This window comes from Entelurus aequoreus, linkage group LG12 (genome assembly GCF_033978785.1).
Source record: "Entelurus aequoreus isolate RoL-2023_Sb linkage group LG12, RoL_Eaeq_v1.1, whole genome shotgun sequence".
Lineage (NCBI taxonomy): Eukaryota > Metazoa > Chordata > Actinopteri > Syngnathiformes > Syngnathidae > Entelurus > Entelurus aequoreus.
The window spans coordinates 23,842,111-23,863,980 of NC_084742.1; the positions used below are offsets into that span (position 1 = coordinate 23,842,111).

Here is a 21,870-nt window from a genome sequence, read left to right on the forward strand (position 1 = left end):
GGGTGCAAGCATCACTTTCAGATGTTTTTGATGACTTACTTAACTTACTATGTGCTGGGACACCCCTGTACCTGGCAGAGTATAGACCTGGCCCAGTCACGTGACAGGAGACAGCGAATGAGCGTCGTCAACGTGCAACACACACACAGCCAGCCGACAGCGATGCAGCCAGGCATATCCAGTGTTGTCCAATTGTTGACTTAAAACAAGCATTGTTTTTTTTTTTTTTAGTAATGTTTACTGAATTGTTTAAATGATTATCCTAAATTCAAATAATTTCCACACAGGGGAATTTACTGTTAGTTGAAAATTGCTTGAGTATTTAAAACAAGATAAGAAAGAGATACAATTTGGAGATTCTTCATCTTTGCATTACAGTTTTATTTTTTTCCAAGAAAATCTTGAATATATGATTGAATGTGATTTTGGTTTTAATCTGTTACATGATTTCTTACATTTCGAAAACATTAGCCTATTTCATATTTCATTAATTGCTAATTATATCACAAACTTTAAAAAATAACTGCAGCTTCTTGCAATCTGGATTTGACTGTTAATTGGAAAGCCCTAATATTTAATTATTATTATATATAATATATAGTTATTATTATATATAATATTTAATTTATTTTTCATATTTATGTTATTTATTTTAATTTTACTTTTATTATATATTGACCATAGTAAATGTGGTATAAATGGTCTGTATTTGTCTTGTGATTTGTCTTAAATAATAACAATAGTAATAATATTTTTGACTGACAAAAAATTGCCAATAAGAAATTATTGGTATCGGTATCGGTATCGATGAAAATGCAAGAAAAAGTAGCGGTATCGTATCGAATCCTAAAAGTGTGGTATCGCCCATCCCTAGTCTGTGTCTATAAGCGTCTGTGCTGCTTGTCAGCTGGTGTGCTCAGTGCTGTCAGTACAACAGCCAATCAAATTAGATCTACGTTGTTTTCATCCCACAGCATTCATCCAATCAAATTGCAAATTGTCAAACAACGCGGAAACAATTATGCCAAAGTTGGTTTTGTTACGACTTGGTCAACAAAAAACGAATTGCCGTATGCAAATCACGCAGTTCGAATATTACAGGCGGAGACGCAACAACTTCCAACTTCGTTCGACATTTGAAGTTGCACAAAGAAGGGTAAGTTTTGAATGTAAGATAACGTTTATTGGCTAAGTAACATGACTTTTATTTGCTGTGTAGTTAAATCAGTGAGGCTGTAAACTCACTGCTAACGTCATAACCGTATACATCTTATAAGGGTACGCAGCATTGAGCTCTACTGCCTACTGGCGCAGACGAGACGCGGGGCCGCCATCTTGGAGTGGTGATCCGCTCCACTCAGTGCAATTCATTTGGCAGGAGCATCGAACTGTCAGCGAATTTAAACCGCGTGTTTTCACAATTTTCACGCGGTTTTTTTGTCATACGTGTAGCTATGATAACGGACACATGTTTTGGCGTTTTTATTATTCATAGTTTGCTTAGCAGTAATATAATATTCTTATACGCGATAAGTGACCAGACGTCCGAGATCAAAACTGGGAATATAATCCCAGAGAAAGGGGGAAAAAACGGTCAGCAATTTTTAAATTGAAGAAACAATATGATTAGGTTATATATACATGCGTATATCCTACATAAACAATGTATGAATACATTAGATATCTATATATCTTAGGGACCTATAGACCAGTGTTTTTCAACCTTTTTTGAGCCAAGGCACAATTTTTTCATTGAAAAAATCTGGAGGCACACCACCAGCAGAAATCATTAAAAAATGAAACTCAGCAGCCGATATTGACAGTAAAAAGTCGTTGTCGCAATTGTTGGGTATGACTTTAAACCATAACCAACCATGCATCAATATAGCTCTTGACTTAAAGTGCTGTCACCACTTTTTTGGCGTTTTTCTGTGTGTAGTGTTTTAGTTCTTGTCTTGCGCTCCAATTTTGGTGACTTTTCCTGTTTTGTTGGTATTTTCCTGTAGCAGTTTCATGTCTTCCTTGAGCGCTATTCCCCGCATCTGCTTTGGTTTAGCAATCAAGAATATTTAAGTTGTTGCTATCCTTCTTTTGTGGGGACATTGTTGATTGTCATGTCATGTTCGGATGTACTTTGTGGACAACATCTTTGCTCAACACGCTGTAAGTCTTTGCTGTCGTCCAGCATTCTGTTTTTGTTTACTTTGTAGCCAGTTCAGTTTTAGTTTTGTTCCCTAAGCTTCAATGCCTTTTTTAGGGGCACTCACCTTTTGTTTATTTTTGGTTTTAGCATTAGATACCTTTTCACCTGCATGCTGCCTCGCACTGTCATCTGCATATTGTGATCACGACAAACCATGTTCCGACATCTACAAAGCAATTATCTACCTGCTGCCACCTACTGATATTGAAGAGTATAACATTGTTACGGTGCCGAGCCCTAGACAGCACCGACACTCAACAACGGCACATTATTTGCAGACTATAATTATTTATAATTAAAAAATATTTTTACCCCAAATAGGTGAAATTACATAATCTCCCACGGCACACCAGACTGTATCTCACGGCACACTAGTGTGCCGCGGCACAGTGGTTGAAAAACACTGCTATAGACGGTAACTCTGTTGCTGCAGCAGCAGAGAGTTTATTCTGTCTTGACACTTTGTATTGATATTTTCTATTACATTCTTCCCTTAAATGATAATGTTTACAGTCATTGTTATATATGTATTTTTTATGTATGTCGCTTTCGATAAAAGCGTCTGCCAAATACTTAAAAATATATATTGATTGATTGATTGATTGATTGAGACTTTTATTAGTAGGTTGCACAGTGAAGTACATATTCCGTACAATTGACCACTAAATGGTAACACCCGAATAAGTTTTTCAACTTGTTTAAGTCGGGGTCCACTTAAATTGATTCATGATACAGATATATACTATCATATATACTATCATCATAATACAGTCATCACACAAGATAATCACATTGAATTATTTACATTATTTACAATCAGGAGTGTGGAGGGGGGGTGGGGAGGGATATGGACATCAAGTAGTGGACATAGAGAGAGAGAGAGAGAGAGAGAGAGAGAGATCAGAAGGCATAAGAAAAAGAATCTGCATTTGATTGTTTACATTTGATTATTAGCAATCCGGGGAGGGTGTTAGTTTAGGGTTGTAGCTGCCTGGAGGTGAACTTTTATTGCGGTTTTGAAGGAGGATAGAGATGCCCTTTCTTTTATACCTGTTGGGAGCGCATTCCACATTGATGTGGCATAGAAAGAGAATGAGTTAAGACCTTTGTTAGTTCGGAATCTGGGTTTAACGTGGTTAGTGGAGCACCCCCTGGTGTTGTGGTTATGGCGGTCATTTACGTTAAGGAAGTAGTTTGACATGTACTTCGGTATCAGGGAGGTGTAGCGGATTTTATAGACTAGGCTCAGTGCAAGTTGTTTAACTCTGTCCTCCACCTTGAGCCAGCCCACTTTAGAGAAGTGGGTAGGAGTGAGGTGGGATCTGGGGTGGAGGTCTAGAAGTAACCTGACTAGCTTGTTCTGAGATGTTTGGAGTTTAGATTTGAGGGTTTTGGAGGTGCTGGGGTACCAGGAGGTGCATGCGTAATCGAAAAAGGGTTGAACGAGAGTTCCCGCCAGAATCCTCAAGGTGCTTTTGTTGACCAGAGAGGACATTCTGTAGAGAAATCTCGTTCGTTGGTTAACCTTTTTGATTACCTTGGTTGCCATTTTATCACAGGAAAGGTTAGCCTCTAGAATGGAACCTAGGTAGGTGACCTCATCTTTCCTGGTGATGACACTGTCACCTACTTTTATGGTGAAGTGATTGACTGTCTTAAGTTTGATGTGGGACCCAAACAGGATGGATTCTGTTTTACCCAAGTGGATGGATAGCTTGTTGTCAGCGAGCCAGGTGCAAGTTCTACAGAGCTCAGCACTGAGGATTTTCTCCACCTGTGACTTGTTACCAGCAGGATATAAACACCTGAAAGTCTTTATATCAGCTAAAACCACCAATCTGTTTCACTGGATTCAGAATAAAACCAAATTCTGTCTTGGTCAACAATGTTAGTATTTGAATATTGTTACTTGAAGACTTATTCCTGGTTACAATTATACTGTTAAGAAATTATTGTCTTATACTTTGCCTAAAATGAGAATGCATCATAATCAGTGGCGGCTGGTGAATTTTGTTTTAGGTGGGGCTGAAAGTTTGTAAACCAAATCCCTGTAGGGGGGTCATCCTCCCCCGGAAGATTTCTTTGTGATTTTCACATACAAATATTGAAGATCTTTGCTCCTTCTCAACTCTGTGGTTATATTGTTTTCATAAAATACAACCAATAGTATGTTAATGTTTGTTTTTGCAAATGTGTTTATTCTGTAAAGGAATGAATTAAATGTTTAAAATTTTTTAAACTATTAAAATGACTGGTTAATAGTGCTATTATGAATTGCAATGTCAGCACTATTTTTTTTCCTGCAATTTCAAATGCACTTGTTTTAATAAATAAATACAGCATTTTAAAAGCATACACAATCTGTGTAAAAATATTAGTCTGTGGTTAAAAGGACTTGAAAGGACTCGAAACTCAAAATGCAGGACTTGGGACTTGACTTGAGACTTTCTAGTCTTGACTTTGGACTTGACTCAGGACTTGCCTGTCTTGACTCGGGACTTGACTCGAGACTTGAGGGCAAAGACTTGAGACTTACTTGTGACTTGCAAAGCAATGACTTGGTCCCACCTCTGCTAATTAGTCTGCTGACATATGCAGTAACATATTGTGTCATTTATCATTTTATTATTTTGTCAACATTGTTAAGGATAAGTGGTAGAGAATGAATTAGTAATCTACTTGTTCATTTACTGTTAATATCTGCTTACTTTACCTTTTAACATGTTCTATCTACACTTCTGATAAAATGTAATAATCACTTATTCTTCTGTCGTTTATTACTTTACATTAGTTTTGGGTGATACCACAAATTTAGGTATTTATCCGATACCAAGTCGTTGCAGGATTATACATCGGTCATGTTCAAAGTCCTCATGTATCCAGGGACATATTTCCTGAGTTTATAAACATAATATACATAAATAAAAAACAAAAAAAGATTTTCTGATGCTAAAAAATATTGATATAATCATAGTTTTATCGACTAGATACGCTACTGTACTTGGTATCAATACAGTGGATGTTAGGTGTAGATCCACCATTGGCGTTTGTTTACATTCAAAAACGGCATCATTAGCGGTGACGCCGGTGAGCTACAGTGTGTAGTGAAGCATGTTTAGCTATTCCTCGTCCTGCAGGGATGATACTTGTAAGAAACGTACTTTATTTGTCGCCATGGATGCAAGGATTAGTGATTTAGAAGTAGCTAAAACACTGCCGACTGCGGCTGAACTTTAGCCGCTAGCTAGCCATGTCTTAAAGCACCTCTTCCGGAGGGCGTTTCAGTGGTATAGCTTAACCTTTATCGTTAGTTTTTAAGACAAAACGCATCCGTTCTCCCTTTTCTGTCTACACACTGTGTCTGTTTGTAAGTACTCCGTGATTGTGCACTGCCAAACATGCTGTTCTGCTTGTAAAACAAACAATGACTACGGCGGCGTGGGGGCATAGGGAACCAGTACTTTTTAGAGGCGGTATAGTACTGAATATAATTCATTAGTATCGCGGTACTAAACCAATACAGGTATACCGTACAACCCTATCCAGAACCCTTGCATACTCAGATAGTTCGTACACTGTTTGGTGGACCACCAATTCGTTCACCGGAAGTAAACATCCCAAAATAAGTCACATGACAACTGATACAGGAAATACAATTAGAATACAATCAATCAGAATCAGAATCAGAAATACTTTATTAATCCCCGAGGGGAAATTAAGAAGGTGGCCATCTTGGGGATACAATGTTATCTCTTGTTGTTTGCATCATGTTTCCTCCCTCGTCGTCGTTTGAAGCGTTTATTACACAGTAACGCAAGACCAGCGCACACAAGAACGTAAACACCCGTTTGTGCAGATGACGCGCACACAGTGACACTAATGGAAAAGCATTGTCACTGCAGGAACGACGCACACAGTCTGAGCTGCATGCAGTTTAACATATAGTTATCTCCACAAGTAATTGCTGTGTTTTTGTAATGGCCCAAGCTCTTGCTAGGTTAAATCATGGATTGCTTCTCCTGAGTGTTAAATCCGGAATTAATTAGTTCATTCCGGCAGAGAGACACTCATTGTCGTGCTGCTGCTTTGTGTGTGTTTGCCTGTTTTAGCAAATTGTGTGTGGAAATGGTAATTTGTTGACGATGGCTGCTTAATAAGTTACACTGGGAGAGGTCTCATGCTTACAATTGCATAATTCAACATGTCCAAAAAGGAGTAGGAAAAATCAGCACTTATTTAATCCTACCCCTTCTCCATGTCTCAACATTTACTTATTGCATGTTCACTTTTCACAATAAGCAATAGATACAGTAATAGATTAAACATCAATGATATTCAAGAGGAATGGATAGATAGATAGATAAATAAAGGAGGGAAAAAAGTACAGTAACATTAATATAATGTTTAAATAAATGCAGGGTATAAACTAAGCAATATTAATAATAATAATGAAATTCAGGATATATTTCCAAATGTCCTCATACATTTGTACGGTTTTGATAAATAATCTTGACTCGTGAATAAAACTGCTTTGTTTGCTGACAAAGTCTCAAGCAAATGATGGACTCAGCTCAAATGCACTTCATATTTACCAAAGTGAATTGTCTGCTTGAAGGAGCTTATGTCTTTACAAGGCTTGCCTTTGGCTCTCAGTGGAGTACACAAACATTGGGTTTATTTAGAGAAACTTCCAAGGAAGAGCACATCGTCCATCTAGGGGCCCCTTTTTGACATGGCAGAACGCAGTAGGGTCAGTTGTGTGCCACTGAAGCAAAAAGCAGTGCTGAGAGAAATCTTTGAAGTTCACCGCTGGATGATTCAATTAGTTTGTGAATTTTTGCATCCCTTGTGTCCTTGAGGGCATCACACTAATTGATCCCTCTTGAGGAAGTGGCAGCACGCCAGCACCATAAAGCATGATATGCAGCAGGCGCCCCGTGGGGGTCGTACATTATTTTAATCCGAACAACCTGCTGGTTTTGTAGTTTGAAAACTTTTAAATGACACCACTTTGATTTCTGCACAAGCAAGCAAATGTAACTGCTTTTACTGTGTGCACTTAATGTGATGGAGTCCCTCAATTCCCAATACTGCCGGTAATGACGTCAACACAAAACAAAGGTTTTGTTTTTTTCACCAAAAAGCAAGACCCAGTACATAAAATGCTTGACTTGTCAAAACCATTTTTTGTAGATGTGGTATCAACATGGTTACAGACAAAAATGACTTAAGTTTTCCAGATAACATTATAAAAAAAGTCATACCATTTGATCATTTCAAGTCTTTAAGGAAAATATCTTCTGCTTGTGAATGAATGAATGAATGAATGATCTTTATTGTCATTGTGCAAGTACAGGTACAGGTCCAACGAAATTTAGGTTGCTTCCCTAAGGTGCTTTGCATTTTTTTTTAAAAAGAAGAAACCACACAATATATAAAAACAACACAATATACACAATATGCAATATGGCCTAAGACCACTCTAAGAGGCAATGTAAAAAAAACGAGACAGTAAAAAGTGTGTGTTGGCAGTTGTTGTGATCCCAGGATGCAGAAAAGGCAAGCGGTGTGCAGGCAGAAGGTCGTTTGATTAGAAACCCGGCAGAAGACAAATAACAAAAATCTAGCAGGAAACTAAAAGGCAACAGAACACTTTGGCATACTCTAAGTAATGAACCAGCTCTGTTACCGGCGGTAACAAAGTGGAACTAAATGGAACCCATTGACAATGAGGAACAGGTGTGTTGACAGGACAAGTAACAGACTGTAAAATACTGACAAAAAAAAAAAGAGTACAAGGACGAGAGATGACTCTAAATACAGGAAAGTAATGAACATAGTCCCAAATGTCATGTGGGATCATGACAGTATGATCTAATATTGGCATATTCAAACAGGTTTTAATGACTGGAAATCACCTACATTTGGAATTATCAATCTGAAAATAGTGTTCACATTTTTCAGATATTTTTTTTATCATATTACCATATTGTGGATAATACTGGAATATTGTGTGCATGTAAACCTACTGACTGCCAGATGACAGGAAGCAGTTTGTGACGCCATCGCTAAAATAAAGCCAAATTATTTTTTTTTATTCCTGATACAATGATATACGGTTCTTGTTCATTTCTCTTATGAGACATGACATAATTATCTTGTCCATGAGTCACGCTGTGCACGCAAACACACACACACACACACACACACACACACACACACACACACACACACACACACACACACACGCAGACACACACGCACACACTTTGTGCAGTGTTTTCTACGGATTGCCAATATACTTGTGGCTAGGAGTGTGGTGGGGGCGTGGCTGGTGCAGTGTCAATATGACGTCGTCATATAATTTGCATAAATGACGATGATGCACATATTTTCTTTAAAAAGAATAAAAACATGTTATACATGTATTTAAAAAAACAAATGTGTTATTAATAATTGGTAATAACATATTTTTTCTTATATTGTTTTGCTCTAATTTTCACATTTATTGTTGCTGCATATTTTATTGCTATAATGTAACACAGGCTGCACTTTGTACATTTCTGCTTTATTGGGATATATTATTCGGCCCTCCCTGAATGTTGGAATTGAGTTTGTCAAATATGTAAACATTCTTTTTAATTTTTAAAGGTGGTTTATTGATAGTCTCCACAATAAAGTTACTGTAAAACTAAAGCACACAAAGAAAAGTAAACAAATATATGTTAGGGGTACACCCATTCGTCGATTGTTGTCGACAAATATTGATAAGAACATTTTTCGCCGACAAATTAATTTGTCGACAATAGTCGTGCCGCCATCATTCGTGTTTTTCCGGAGGGACGCGAGTCAACGCGGCCACTCGCAACAATATTGCGGGTGAAAACATTTAAACATGTAACATTTCCTTTTATTCTTATCAAAAACATGAATACATTGCTCATTTTGCAAAGCAGATGTTGTTTTTATTACACTACATCTGTGATACGGGAACATTTCAAGCAAGGGAATGTCGGACATCTGGAGGATGCTGTCTCAACTCAGTAAGATAGCTAGCTAGCTAACAAGTGTGAGACGAAGTTGTGTAAAAAATAACTTTATAATTTTAGCGAAATTCCGCTCGCTAAATTTTGTGTCAATAAATTCAAGTGTTTTTTATTGGTCAGGAACTTCAGGTGTAAACAGCATCAATTTGCCGTGCAATGAAAAAGGCACAATAAGAAATGTCAATCACTATCACGCACACACATACATACACACACACGCTCGCGCACAAAAACACGTACACACTCACAGACACACGCACACACATTAGGCAACATTGCGCCGATATCATAAAAGATTAAACATAATTATTATAAATATTAGATAGCTAAAATGTTAAGAATGACTAAATGATACAATTCTATAAATGGAGTTTACTAGATTGCTAAAAAGGCCAGGAGTTGATCAGAAATCGATCATATGTACAGCTCTTAAACACATCATCACAAAATCTTTTTTTTCTTTGAGGAATTTAGATAATTTTGTTGTTATTGCTGCTAGTTTAACTGTCTTTTTCTGGCAACAAGAAAATGACACTTTTTTTTAGCACTTTGCCTGTAATTGCTTTTAAATTGACAAAAGTTTATAGGTTATTTTTTATTTTTGTAACAGCCCAACAAGCAGCATAGTTATAGTATAAATAAATGTTTATGAATGATTTAGTTATCTTTGTTGTTAGTAAGCACATGCCTAAAAATAACTCTTAATTTTTTAAAAGTCGATGGCCAAATTAGAGCCCCTGGATATGTGTGCGCTTTATAATACGATTAGTCAACTAATCGTTAAGATAATCGATGACTAGTCGACTATCAAAATAGTCGTTAGTTGCAACCCTTATATATGAAATGCAGTATACCTGCGCGTATAATGTTAAATCAACAATACAATTGGTTATAAACAACAACAAAAACATACAATTATAAAGTTAAAATACCACTGATAGTCACACACACACTTGGTGTGGTGAAATTACTCTCGCCTCCTGGTGGTAGAGGGCGCTAGTGATCCCAGGAATCATTTTTTAGACTACTCGGCTGCAGAATAAGCGACAACAAGCAGCAACAGTTAGCGATCGTTTATTTTTTCCTCTCGCCTGGACTTTTACCATGGAGGATTACATATCTAAAATAAAATCGTTTTCTAAACTGGACTTTCAATCGAAGCAGGAGGTAATAATTAAAGGAAGATCTCCATCGAGACAGAGAGACTTTTAAAACTGAAGAAAGATAAGGAAGACTTCTATAAACAAGTTATCGATGCTTTTGTTCAGAAGGAGCGGCGCATGGACTTCATTTATAAGTAAAGGTAAGACCATAATAAAGTTTTTTTTATTAAATGTGCTTTTTTGTGTGCTACAGTTTGTATGTGTAAAGTTAAAGTTAAGTTAAAGTACCAATGATTGTCACACACACTAGGTGTAATGAAATTTGTTCTCTGCATTTGACCCATCCCCTTGTTCCACCCCCTGGGAGGTGAGGGGAGCAGTGAGCAGCAGGGTGGCCGCGCTCGGGAATCATTTTGGTGATTTAACCCCCAATTCCAACCCTTAATGCTAAACAGTATGAAGGTTGGCTCTAATGCTGCTAGCTTAATGCTAACGTACAATGGACCAGCTCATTGACAGGATAACGAAAATCACCAGGGCGAACATTTATAAAATTATATTTTAACAGAACAAAATCGACATAAAATAGCAAGTGTATTTCTACTTACAGACACTTATTCACCAAACTCTGTAGAAACAAATACTGCTCCAGCGGCACACAGACCACTGTGTGTGCGTGCTGAGTAACTAACAACCTCAACTCCTAATTTTAAGACAAAGGCTGCCTTTCCCGTGACGAGACAACACATGACCCTTGTCTGTCTCTTACAGTTGTGGCACTATAGACGTCAGTGGTTCTCCTCAGCGCCAACAGCTGAACCTCTCGAAACCGCTTCCTCGTCTCTGCTGCTTCTTTGTCCTTTTTCTGTGAAACTTGACTTTGATCATCCTCATGGCGTTGCTGCACTGCAAGCGTGACGTCACTGATAGAACGGAACTGCTTGATTACAGAAGTCCATTAGCTGCAGGACGGAGAACCGAAGCGGAAGCCAAAAAGCCATAAAAAACCTAAGCTTCTCATGAAAAACCTAATTGCTCCTTGTCAATATTGGCCAAAAGTAATAATTTTGAGTCCGGGAAAGTGACAGCTCATTAATACGCCGTCACAGGCGCAGCCAGAACCTTTAGGTCCGTCCAGATTGCAACTTGTGTTAGACTGATGGTTGCAGCAGTGTGACAGAAGCACGGTGGCGTTTAAGAACATGATTTTTCTCTGCACTACAACATGCACTATGATGCACACCACACATCTAGTTCAACTCTATATTTAGCTAATGTTTCCTCCTGGTATGAAGTAAAATTTGGAGAACATGCAGAGAAAAGTGGAGATAGTGTTATAATATTTAGCGGTACCTCAACAAACAAGCAATCGTCTTTTCAACCCATATTCAATTGAATGCACTACAATGACAAGATATTTGATGTTCAAACTCATAATTTTTTTATTTTTTTTTGCAAATAACAATTAACTTAGAATTTCATGGCTACGACACGTGCCAAAGTAGTTGGGAAAGGGCATGTTCACCACTGTGTTACATGGCCTTTCCTTTTAACAACACCCAGTAAACGTTTGGGAACTGAGGAGACACATTTTTTAAGCTTCTCAGGTGGAATTCTTTCCCAGTCTTGCTTGATGTTCAGCTTAAGTTGTTCAACAGTCCGGGGGTCTCCGTTGTCGTATTTTAGGCTTCATAATGTGCCACACATTTTCAATGGGAGACAGGTCTGGACTACAGGCAGGCCAGTCTAGTACCCGCACTCTTTTACTATGAAGCCACGTTGATGTAACATGTGGCTTGGCATTGTCTTGCTGAAATAAGCAGGGGCGTCCATGGTAACGTTGCTTGGATGGCAACATATGTTGCTCCAAAATCTGTATGTACCTTTCAGCATTAAAGGCCTACTGAAATGAATTTTTTTTTATTCAAACGGGGATAGCAGATCCATTCTATGTGTCATACTTGATCATTTCGCGATATTGCCATATTTTTGCTGAAAGTATTTAGTAGAGAACATCAACGATAAAGTTCGCAACTTTAGGTCGCTGATAAAAAAAAGCCTTGCCTGTACCGGAAGTAGCGTGACGTCGCAGGTTGAAGGGCTCCTCACATTTCCCCATTGTTTACACCAGCAGCGAGAGCGATTCGGACAGAGAAAGCGACGATTACCCCATTAATTTGAGCGAGGATGAAAGATTTGTGGATGAGGAACGTGAGAGTGAAGGACTAGAGTGCAGTGCAGGACATATCTTTTTTGGCTCTGACCGTAACTTAGGTAAAAGGGCTCATTGGGTTCCACACTTTCTCCTTTTTCTATTGTGGATCACGGATTTGTATTTTAAACCACCTCGGATACTATATCCTCTTGAAAATGAGAGTCGAGAACGCGAAATGGACATTCACAGTGACTTTTATCTCCACGACAATACATCGGTGAAGCACTTTAGCTACGGAGCTAACGTGATAGCATTGTGCTTAAATGCAGATAGAAACAAAAGAAATAAGCCCCTGACTGGAAAGATAGACAGAAAATCAACAATAGTACTATCAGGAGACACAGATACAAACACTGGACCTGTAACCACACGGTTAATGCTGTGCCGCCTGTCGAAGCCTAGCAATGCTGTTGCTAATGACGCCTTTGAAGCTAACTTAGCTACGGGACCTCGTTAGAGCTATGATAAAAGCATTAGCGCTCCACCTACGCCAGCCCTCATCTGCTCATTAACACCCGTGCTCACCTGCGTTCCAGCGATCGACAGCGCGACGAAGGACTTCACCTGATCATTGATGCGGTCGGCGGCTAGCGTCGGATAGCGCGTCTGCTATCCAACTCAAAGTCCTCCTGGTTGTGTTGCTGCAGTCAGCCTCTAATACACCGATCCCAGCTACAGCTTTCTTCTTTGCAGTCTTCATTGTTCATTAAACAAATTGCAAAAGATCACCAACACAGATGTCCAGAATACTGTGGAATTTTGCGATGAAAACAGAGCTGTTTGTATTGTGATACAATGTGTCCGAATACTTCCGTTTCAACCATTGACGTCACACGCATACGTCATCATACATAGACGTTTTCAACCGGAAGTTTCGCGGGAAATTTTAAATTGCACTTTATAAGTTAACCCGGCCGTATTGGCATGTGTTGCAATGTTAAGATTTCATCATTGATATATAAACTATCAGACTGCGTGGTCGGTAGTAGTGGCTTTCAGTAGGCCTTTAATGGCGCCTTCACATATGTGTAAGTTACCCATGTCTTTGGCAGTAATACACCCCCATACCGTCACAGATGCTGGCTTTTCAACTTTGCGCCTATAACAATCCGGATGGTTCTTTTCGTCTTTGGTCCGGAGGACCAAAGTGTTTTTAATAGGCATGTTAAAATTAGGACGTGTTGGGAGAGCCAAGCACGGATTAACCTGATTTCAGTTAATTTAACTGGGCACAGCTAATTTGAGATACGAGTGTTTTAACTCATGTGCCCGGTCGTGGAACGCAACATGCTCGTAAGTTGAGGTACTACTGTACTTAATTAAATGTAAAAGAAGGTGACAGCATGAAAATACATGGCTGTGGTTGAGGAAGGAGATGGCTGCAGGTGTCCACTTTGTATTTGGAGTGCACGAGGGCGTCCATGCTGCCGAATGCAGTGCACTGTCAGGTCCTGGATGTTGCACTAAAACAGTCAACATTGTAAGTGTGCAGCAATGGTCCTTAGCAACCCTCTTTTCTTGCCATCTTGGCTCCGCAGCAGAAGGGGAGGCACAATTAAAAAGGAGAGAAGAGGAAGAGGCTAAATATTGGACAGTAATAGACTGTCAAAATCAGCAGTTCCTAGGTACACAGTGTACATGGTATACAGTGTTTGTTCAAGTGGACTGATTAAAGTATTCCATTTGAGATACAACAAAGGGAACAATATTGACTGAACTGAGGTTGGAAGAGGAAGACAAATAGAAAAGTGAGCATGGACACAAAAGGAGAGACCAAGTAAGGAGCATGTGTTGCAAGAGGTGAAGCTAAAAAATCTAATTTAAAAAGGTTGCAAGAGTATAGGGATGTAACGATAAACGGTATAATGATAGACCAGGGTAAAAATTCCCACAATTAGTATTACCGTTTTAAATGAAAATAATCGTAAAACTGTGATTGATGACACATAATAATCTCACGGACTGGTGACACTGCTTATTTACTGGAGAAGCTAGTCAGAGCGAGGTAGCTTAAATGCTAAAATGAAAACAAAAGACATCAATGTCTTTCCCTATTGAAAATGACATTCTCCAATCTAAACTTGCATAAACATTTTACTGTCTGAGCAACTAAGATATTCACCTGTGTACATTAAAACTCCAGGCTGCGCTCTCTTAGACAGAGAGATCGGTTGATACTCGAAGCAATATGACAAAAGTAAGTGAATATGCATGATGTCACAGGAACTTTTTTCTCTATCATTAAGTAAACACTAAAACTTCTTAGAATTAAAATGGGAGAAGTCAAACATATTTAAATAAAATAATATTGCTATTAACCTGATTATATGTGTGCATTTGTGGTTTTGGGCTCATTCAACAAAAGCCTTATAATAATAACTGATCATTTTGGTGACAAATGAAATGTTCTTATCGTTACATACATGAGAAGCAGGAGCCGTGAGACAGAAGACAGAGAGCTTGATAGAAAAAAGACAATGACAGGTGGACCGTGGATGGAGGCGCTGTCGCGTGTCTCTCTGCTGCACAAGACAATCCTCTCCCTCTCTGCTCTCCATCTATCTGGAAAATAACAAAAACGCCAAATGGAGGAGGAAGAAAGCGAGCGGGAGAGGAACGAAAGGAGGAGAGAGTCTTTAAAATAAGTCCTCACCCACTGGGGTCACAGGTGAGCGAGAATTGAAAAAAATAAAACAAAGTGGATTTCAAACTTTCTGCCAAGCAGCCCTGAACTAAACAGATGATGACTCCTTGAAATAGGAACCGATGTCAATGCAACACACGAGCTGTGTGCTGAATAAAGGTGTAACTGTACATGTATTAGGAATTGGATTTTCCGGTTCAGTACAAAGCATTCCCACAGTACAGTGGAGGAATTCTGCCTGGCTTTACCGGTCTACTCGGTAAACAAATAAACAAATAGTGTGCAGTCCAGCGTGCGGCTAGCGGGAGTCATTGCTCACCATAGTGCCAAGGAGAAGCCAGAACTTAAATAAAACTATTTCTGTCGACTGCATGTAAAGTAACGATATACAGTATATTAGGGCTGGGCGATATATCAAGTTTGTTAGATATATCAATGTATTTTCAAACAAGATATGAATTAAGAAACTATCGTAATATCGATATAATTTATTTCATGTTAAAATGACCAAACACGGCTTGTTTGTTGTGTTTATTGATTCTCCCCCGCTCCTCACTCCCTCTCATGGGCTACGAAACCCCTCCCCTTCCTCCGTCCAAGACGTGCTTGTATGAATAAGAACATCCATGATTGGTTGAGATTAAGGCAAAACATAAGAGACAGGCCAATCAGAGGCAAGATAGGGCGGGTCATGGAACCAGGAAGGGAAATCACAACAGACATTCCAAATGACGACGAGAGAGTCATTTGTCAAGGGTCAAGACATCAGAGAGATATACTGTACTTCCAGTGACGTGTGGTGAGGTTCATGGCTGGTGAGGCACTGACTTCATCACAGTCAGATTTACAAACATATGAACCCTAAAGAGTACCTTATTCACCATTTGATTGGCAGCAGCTAACGGGTTATGTTTAAAAGCTCATACCAGCATTCTTCCCTGCTTGGCACTCAGCATCAAGGGTTGGAATTGGGGGTTAAATCACCAAAAATGATTCACGGGCGCGGCGCCGCTGCTGCCCACTGCTGCCCACTGCTGCCCACTGCTCCCCTCACCTCCCAGGGGGTGAACAAGGGGATGGGTCAAATGCAGAGGACAAATTTTATTACACCTAGTGTGTGTTGACAATCATTGGTACTTTAATTTAACTTTAACTTTACACATACAAACTGTAGCACACAAAAAAGCACATTTAATAAAAAAAACATTGTTATGGTCTTACCTTTACTTATAAATGAAGTCCATGCGCCGCTCCTTCTGAACAAAAGCATCGATAACTTGTTTATAGAAGTCTTCCTTATCTTTCTTCAGTTTTAAAAGTCTCTCTGTCTCGATGGAGATCTTCCTTTAATTATTACCTCCTGCTTCCATTGAAAGTCCAGTTTAGAAAACTGTTTTATTTTAGATTTGTAAACCTCCATGGTAAAGTCCAGGCGAGAGGAAAAAATAAACGATCGCTAACTGTTGCTGCTTGTTGTCACTTCTTCTGCAGCCGAGTAGTCGCAAAAATGATCCCTGGGATCACTAGCGCCCTCTACCACCGGGAGGCGGGATTACTGCGAGCCTCAGCCAGTGCGTCTTCGCAGCCGTTTTATGATTACTCAGCACAAAAAATACGTTACACACATACAGTTGTTGACAAAATACACTGTACATTATATACCTCAGTTAACTAAACTATGGAAATGTATAATATAATTCATATAGCAATATGGTCTCACTGCACAGCAGGCCAGCAGTTAGCCGAGTCATTGCGCAATCCATGGTGAGGCTCAACTGGCTGGTGACTCACCGCAAGTCTCTTCTCAGTATTTGAACGGCGAACGGCACATGTGAAAATTCAGCAATTTTGAATAAAAATAATCTAAAACTGGTGAAGTTAAATGGAAAATAACTTTATAATCACTGGATACATATAACAATTTAATTTTTTTTTTTTCTTTCCATGATGGCACGTGACGCCCCGCCTCACCTGCCTCTCCTGACTGCACGTCACTGTGTACTTCCCACAGAATGCAAATACACAAAGAGAGTTTGAAAACATGACAATTAACTCCCATACCTGCTGGGGGAAGTAAAGCAATGTGCAAACACAGCAGCAAGATTTGTGAGCTGTTGTGACAAGAAAAGGATATCCAATGGAATACAACCACTATAAATACTACTATTTGTAGTATATGGATATCTTTACTTTCATATACACATGTATGCATCTATATTGAAAGGTATTGCACAATTCTCTAGTTTATTAAGTTTTTATTAAGTTTGATACATTTTAATTGTTTTGATTGTGTTTTAATGCTGGCTTTGGCAATGTAAACATATGTTCCATGTCAATAAAGCCCCTTTGAATTGAATTGAATTGAGTTGAATTGAGTCGTAGAAGAGAAGAGGGAATATTCAAGCGAGCGATTTATATATTTAAAAAACTAGTGGAAGATGGCAGAGGGATTCTCTTCTTTAGATGTTTCCTTTAGCGATGTAGACGACGTCCACAATGCGTCTACTTGGCCACATTTGGACAAATGTATGTGTCTGGATAAAACATTCATTTGAGTTGTTTACCATGTAAGCCCAAACCAAAACTGCTCTCCAGTTGCCAACCCGGGCATATTTTGCACGAGAAATGCTCCCAAAAATGTATGCCGAAGTGAGGAAGATCATAGCCGCATAATGAAGTCAAGTCACTTACTTGGCGCTGACCAGAACCGTACGTGTGTGACATTACATTACATCGTCGACTGGGAATTAAAATGTGTCTGCCTGAAAAATTTTTTTTTATCTGAGTTTGATACATTTTGTATTATTTGCACAGTTATGTTATCTATTTTACATAGAATTTTTTTTTTTCTATTTTATTTATTTTATGTAATTCTGTGCTACTTAAACAGTTTATTTTCTGTGCTGTTAATACCTATCTTGACTAACTGGGTTAATAAAAGTGCCACTGACTGTTTACAGTACAGTGTCATTCACTTCAATTTCAGTGAATTTCGCTCAAAAATTAATATATTTATATGTATACTTTCACCGAAAAATATATCAAGATATATATAGAGTTTAAGTAAAAATATATCGAGATATACTTTTTCGTCCATATCGCCCAACCCTACAGTATATACATACTATTTTCCTTTTCCTCTTTTTTGACCGATAAAGGCTGTTACAATGTCGGTTATCGTGGTGAACGATTCCAACGAGTCGAATAATAACGTGCATGCATTTAGATCACAGTGGATATTTGGTATTAAAGTCTTTTTTTAAAGTTGGGTCTCATTGATGTCAATTGCCGGTCTTACGAGCATGCCCATGTAAATGCTCTAGGCCTGCTCCCTCTCCTGCTCTGCTTTGGAACTTGTATAGCTGTGCGCTGCTCGATTACACAGTGTTAGCAGTTGAGTGATGGCGCCAATAAAATTCTGGTGTGAGGGAAAGTTATCTTTGTCTGGTTATCCTCATGAGGCGAGCACCTGGCAAAAGTGGATAAACTCAACTCCCGCACCGCAAAGTGAGGAGGCAGGGCTCAGAGTGTGACCAATCACAGCGTTACAGTCACAGTTAGGAGAAGTTACCGTGTTTTCCAGACTATAGAGTGCATTGGTATATAAGACGCACTCACTAAATTTTTGAAAAAATATAAACATTTCCATATATTAGCCGCACCAGACGATAAGCCACAGATATAGGCATTGTGAAATGAGTTATTTTCACAGAAAAATTGTGTAAATGTTTATTTCCATGCCTTTATTATTTCTAGACGGTGCCTGTAACATGGCAGTAAAACGGTTGATCAAACAAAACAGAAGTCATTGTCATGGACCCACTAGTTGCAGAGGCTAGCTCTCCAATCAGCTAAACAGACTCAATAACTCCACGGTGATGTCTTGGTAAATGTACCAATGAATTTGTGAAACTGAAGCAATAGACAGAGAATGTCATTGTAAGTTAATAATACTAACACAGACACTCCTAAACATGCTAGGATATTAGTTGATGTCATCATCGCACATAGTATAAATAGTTTGTTGTATTGTAAAACTTACAAACATTTCTTGGAGTGATGAATGAAGAATTCATACAAGTAGAAACGCTATGGACGACTAAAAGATAGAACGGCACTTGTACGTCCGGTTTAAAGCACTAAACAGAAGAAAATACTGTACACGTTCCCCTCGCAGCACCTGCAGTGAGCAAACTCGTCCAAAAGGTGGCGCCAGAGCACAAAAAATAACACACCTTTTTCAGTGTCTCTGCTTTTGTTTAATGAAAACTATTTGTTGAACACACAACATTTTGGCCGTCAGGAAAGAGAAATCCTTCAATCAGCTGCAACGTTTTATAAGCCGCAGGGTGCAAAGCGTAGAGGGAAAAAAAGTAGTAGCTTATTGTCCGGAATTTATAGTATATGTACACAGACCGTGGCACAAGTAGCACGGTGGAACAGGTGTTAGTGCATGTGCCTCACAATACGAAGGTCCTGGGTTTGATCCCCGGGTTTCGGGTCTTTCTGTGTGGAGTTTACATGTTCTCCCAGTGACTGCGTGGGTTCCGTCCGGGTACTCCGGCTTCCTCCCACCTCCAAAAACATGCACCTGGGGATAGGTTGATTGGCAACACTAGATGGTCCCTAGTGTGTGAATGTGAGTGTGAATGTTGTCTGTCTATCTGTGTTGGCCCTGCGATGAGGTAGCAACTTGTCTAGAGTGCACCCCGCCTTCCACCCGAATGCAGCTGAGATAGGCTCCAGCACCCCCCGCGACCCCAAAAGGGACAAGCGGTAGAAAATGGATGGATGGACATTTTTGCAGGATGCAGAAAATACAAGAAAGCGATGCAGATTTACAAAGATTGACAACATTTTCTGTGCAGGCAATCATATTTTAGTAGTTTTCCTCTTTAACAATCAATTAATTGATTAGAATGCTCCTCAATATGTCGCAATCCTTTTTTGTTTTCTGCTTATGACTGCAAAAATGAAAGTGGGAAGGTTCCCACTTTCATTAGTGTGCTAGAAATTATCCGACAAAAAAATAATAATAAAACAATCATTAAAAACTAGGGATGTCCCATAATGGCTTTTTGCCGATATCCGATATTCCGATATTGTCCAACTCTTTAATTACCGATACCGATATATACAGTCGTGGAATTAACACATTATTATGCCTAATTTGGACAACCAGGTATGGTGAAGATAAGGTCCTTTTTTAAAATATTGATAAAATAAAATAAGATAAATAAATTAAAAACATTTTCTTGAACAAAAAAGAAAGTAAAACAATATGAAAACAGTCACATAGAAACTAGTAATTAATAAAAAATGAGTAAAATTAACTTTTAAAGGTTAGTACTATTAGTGGACCAGCAGCACGCACAACCATGTGTGCTTACGGACTGTATCCCTTGCAGACTGTATTGATATATAATGATATATAATGTAGGAACCAGAATATTAATAACAGAAAGAAACACATCTTTTGTGTAAATGAGTGTGAATGAGTGTAAATGGGGGAGGGAGGTTTTTTGGGTTGGTGCACTAATTGTAAGTGTATCTTGTGTTTTTTATGTTGATTTAATTAAAAAAACAACAACAAAAAAACGATACCGATAATTTAAAAAACCGGTACCGATAGTTTCCGATATTACATTTTAAAGCATTTATCGGCCATCTCTATTAAAAACTGCTGACAAGACATTTTTTCTACCCGATCAAAGAAAATGTGTAGTGTCAACGCAATTACCGTTTGGGCCACGTGTTCACGCTCTGCGCATGCCTGGTTGGATGTTCACGTGAGCGCGTTGCAGCAGGTGGAAATGTATGTTGTTGTTGTTGTTGTTGTTGGGTTGGTTTTTTTTGTGGGGTTTTTTTTTTTTTTTTCGTGGGGGTGTGGTGGGCTTCATGAGGTCTGACTGAGAGCTTCAGCCATCATTGGCTCAGACACTGCAGTATCACGCGCACCCAGCCGCGCTCAACCTCCGTCTCGCGCGCAAAGCCCACGGAGACCCACTCAAACTCTGCAGTCCCCCCCCCCCCTCCCCCCCTCCCCCCCAGTATTACTCAATAGAGGTGAACCGCCTGCCTCTGCAGCCGAACATGCGCGCTCGACCCCAAAGGTGCCCGGGCAGTGTGGACATGATCGATATGACGTGTAATTAATCACTCGTGGCTGCTGACAGGTGTTAGCACACGCCCATCGAAGAAGAAGAAGAAGAAGAAGAAGAAGAAGAAAAAGGGTCTTACCTGTTTCTGGGAGAGAACGTCTCCTGCTAATATATAAATGATCCTCCTGGCGCCTCACACGCAGATCTTTGCTTCCTCCCACTTGTTCTACGTGGGATCAGCTCGTCCTGGCCGCGCCACCTGCACGAGAAGGCAGCGGTCCGCGGTGTTGATGACTCGGCCGCGGCTGCCGCTCTGCGCGCGCCATCCTTTTCCCGTGGAAGGAAGCCCGAGGGGGGTTGGGGGGGGGTGGGGAGACGTGGGCGCCGCGTCCACGAGCTACAGGTGACGCCGCCACATTGTCTTTAGTCCAAAGAGAGATGCTCCGGTGCTGCTGATGCCGCCGCTGTGTTGTGAGGGAGTGCGCCACGCAGCAGGAGGGTGTTGCGTATCACCCCCTCCCACTCGCACGCACCGTGCTGGTCGAACTTCAAACTTGT

The 21,870-nt window shown here is 39.5% G+C and overlaps 1 protein-coding gene across 2 annotated transcripts in view; it reads right to left on the bottom strand.

Annotated features, from left to right (window-relative positions):
• The window catches only part of trpc5a (transient receptor potential cation channel, subfamily C, member 5a), a 131,665-nt gene extending 110,020 nt beyond the window's left edge, over window positions 1–21,645 (bottom strand). For both annotated transcript variants that reach the window (XM_062065268.1, XM_062065267.1), the window contains exon 1: window positions 21,452–21,645. The gene's annotated coding sequence lies outside the window, so the exon portion shown is untranslated. The remainder of the gene's footprint in view (window positions 1–21,451) is intronic.
• Between the last annotated feature and the right edge of the window lie 225 nt (window positions 21,646–21,870).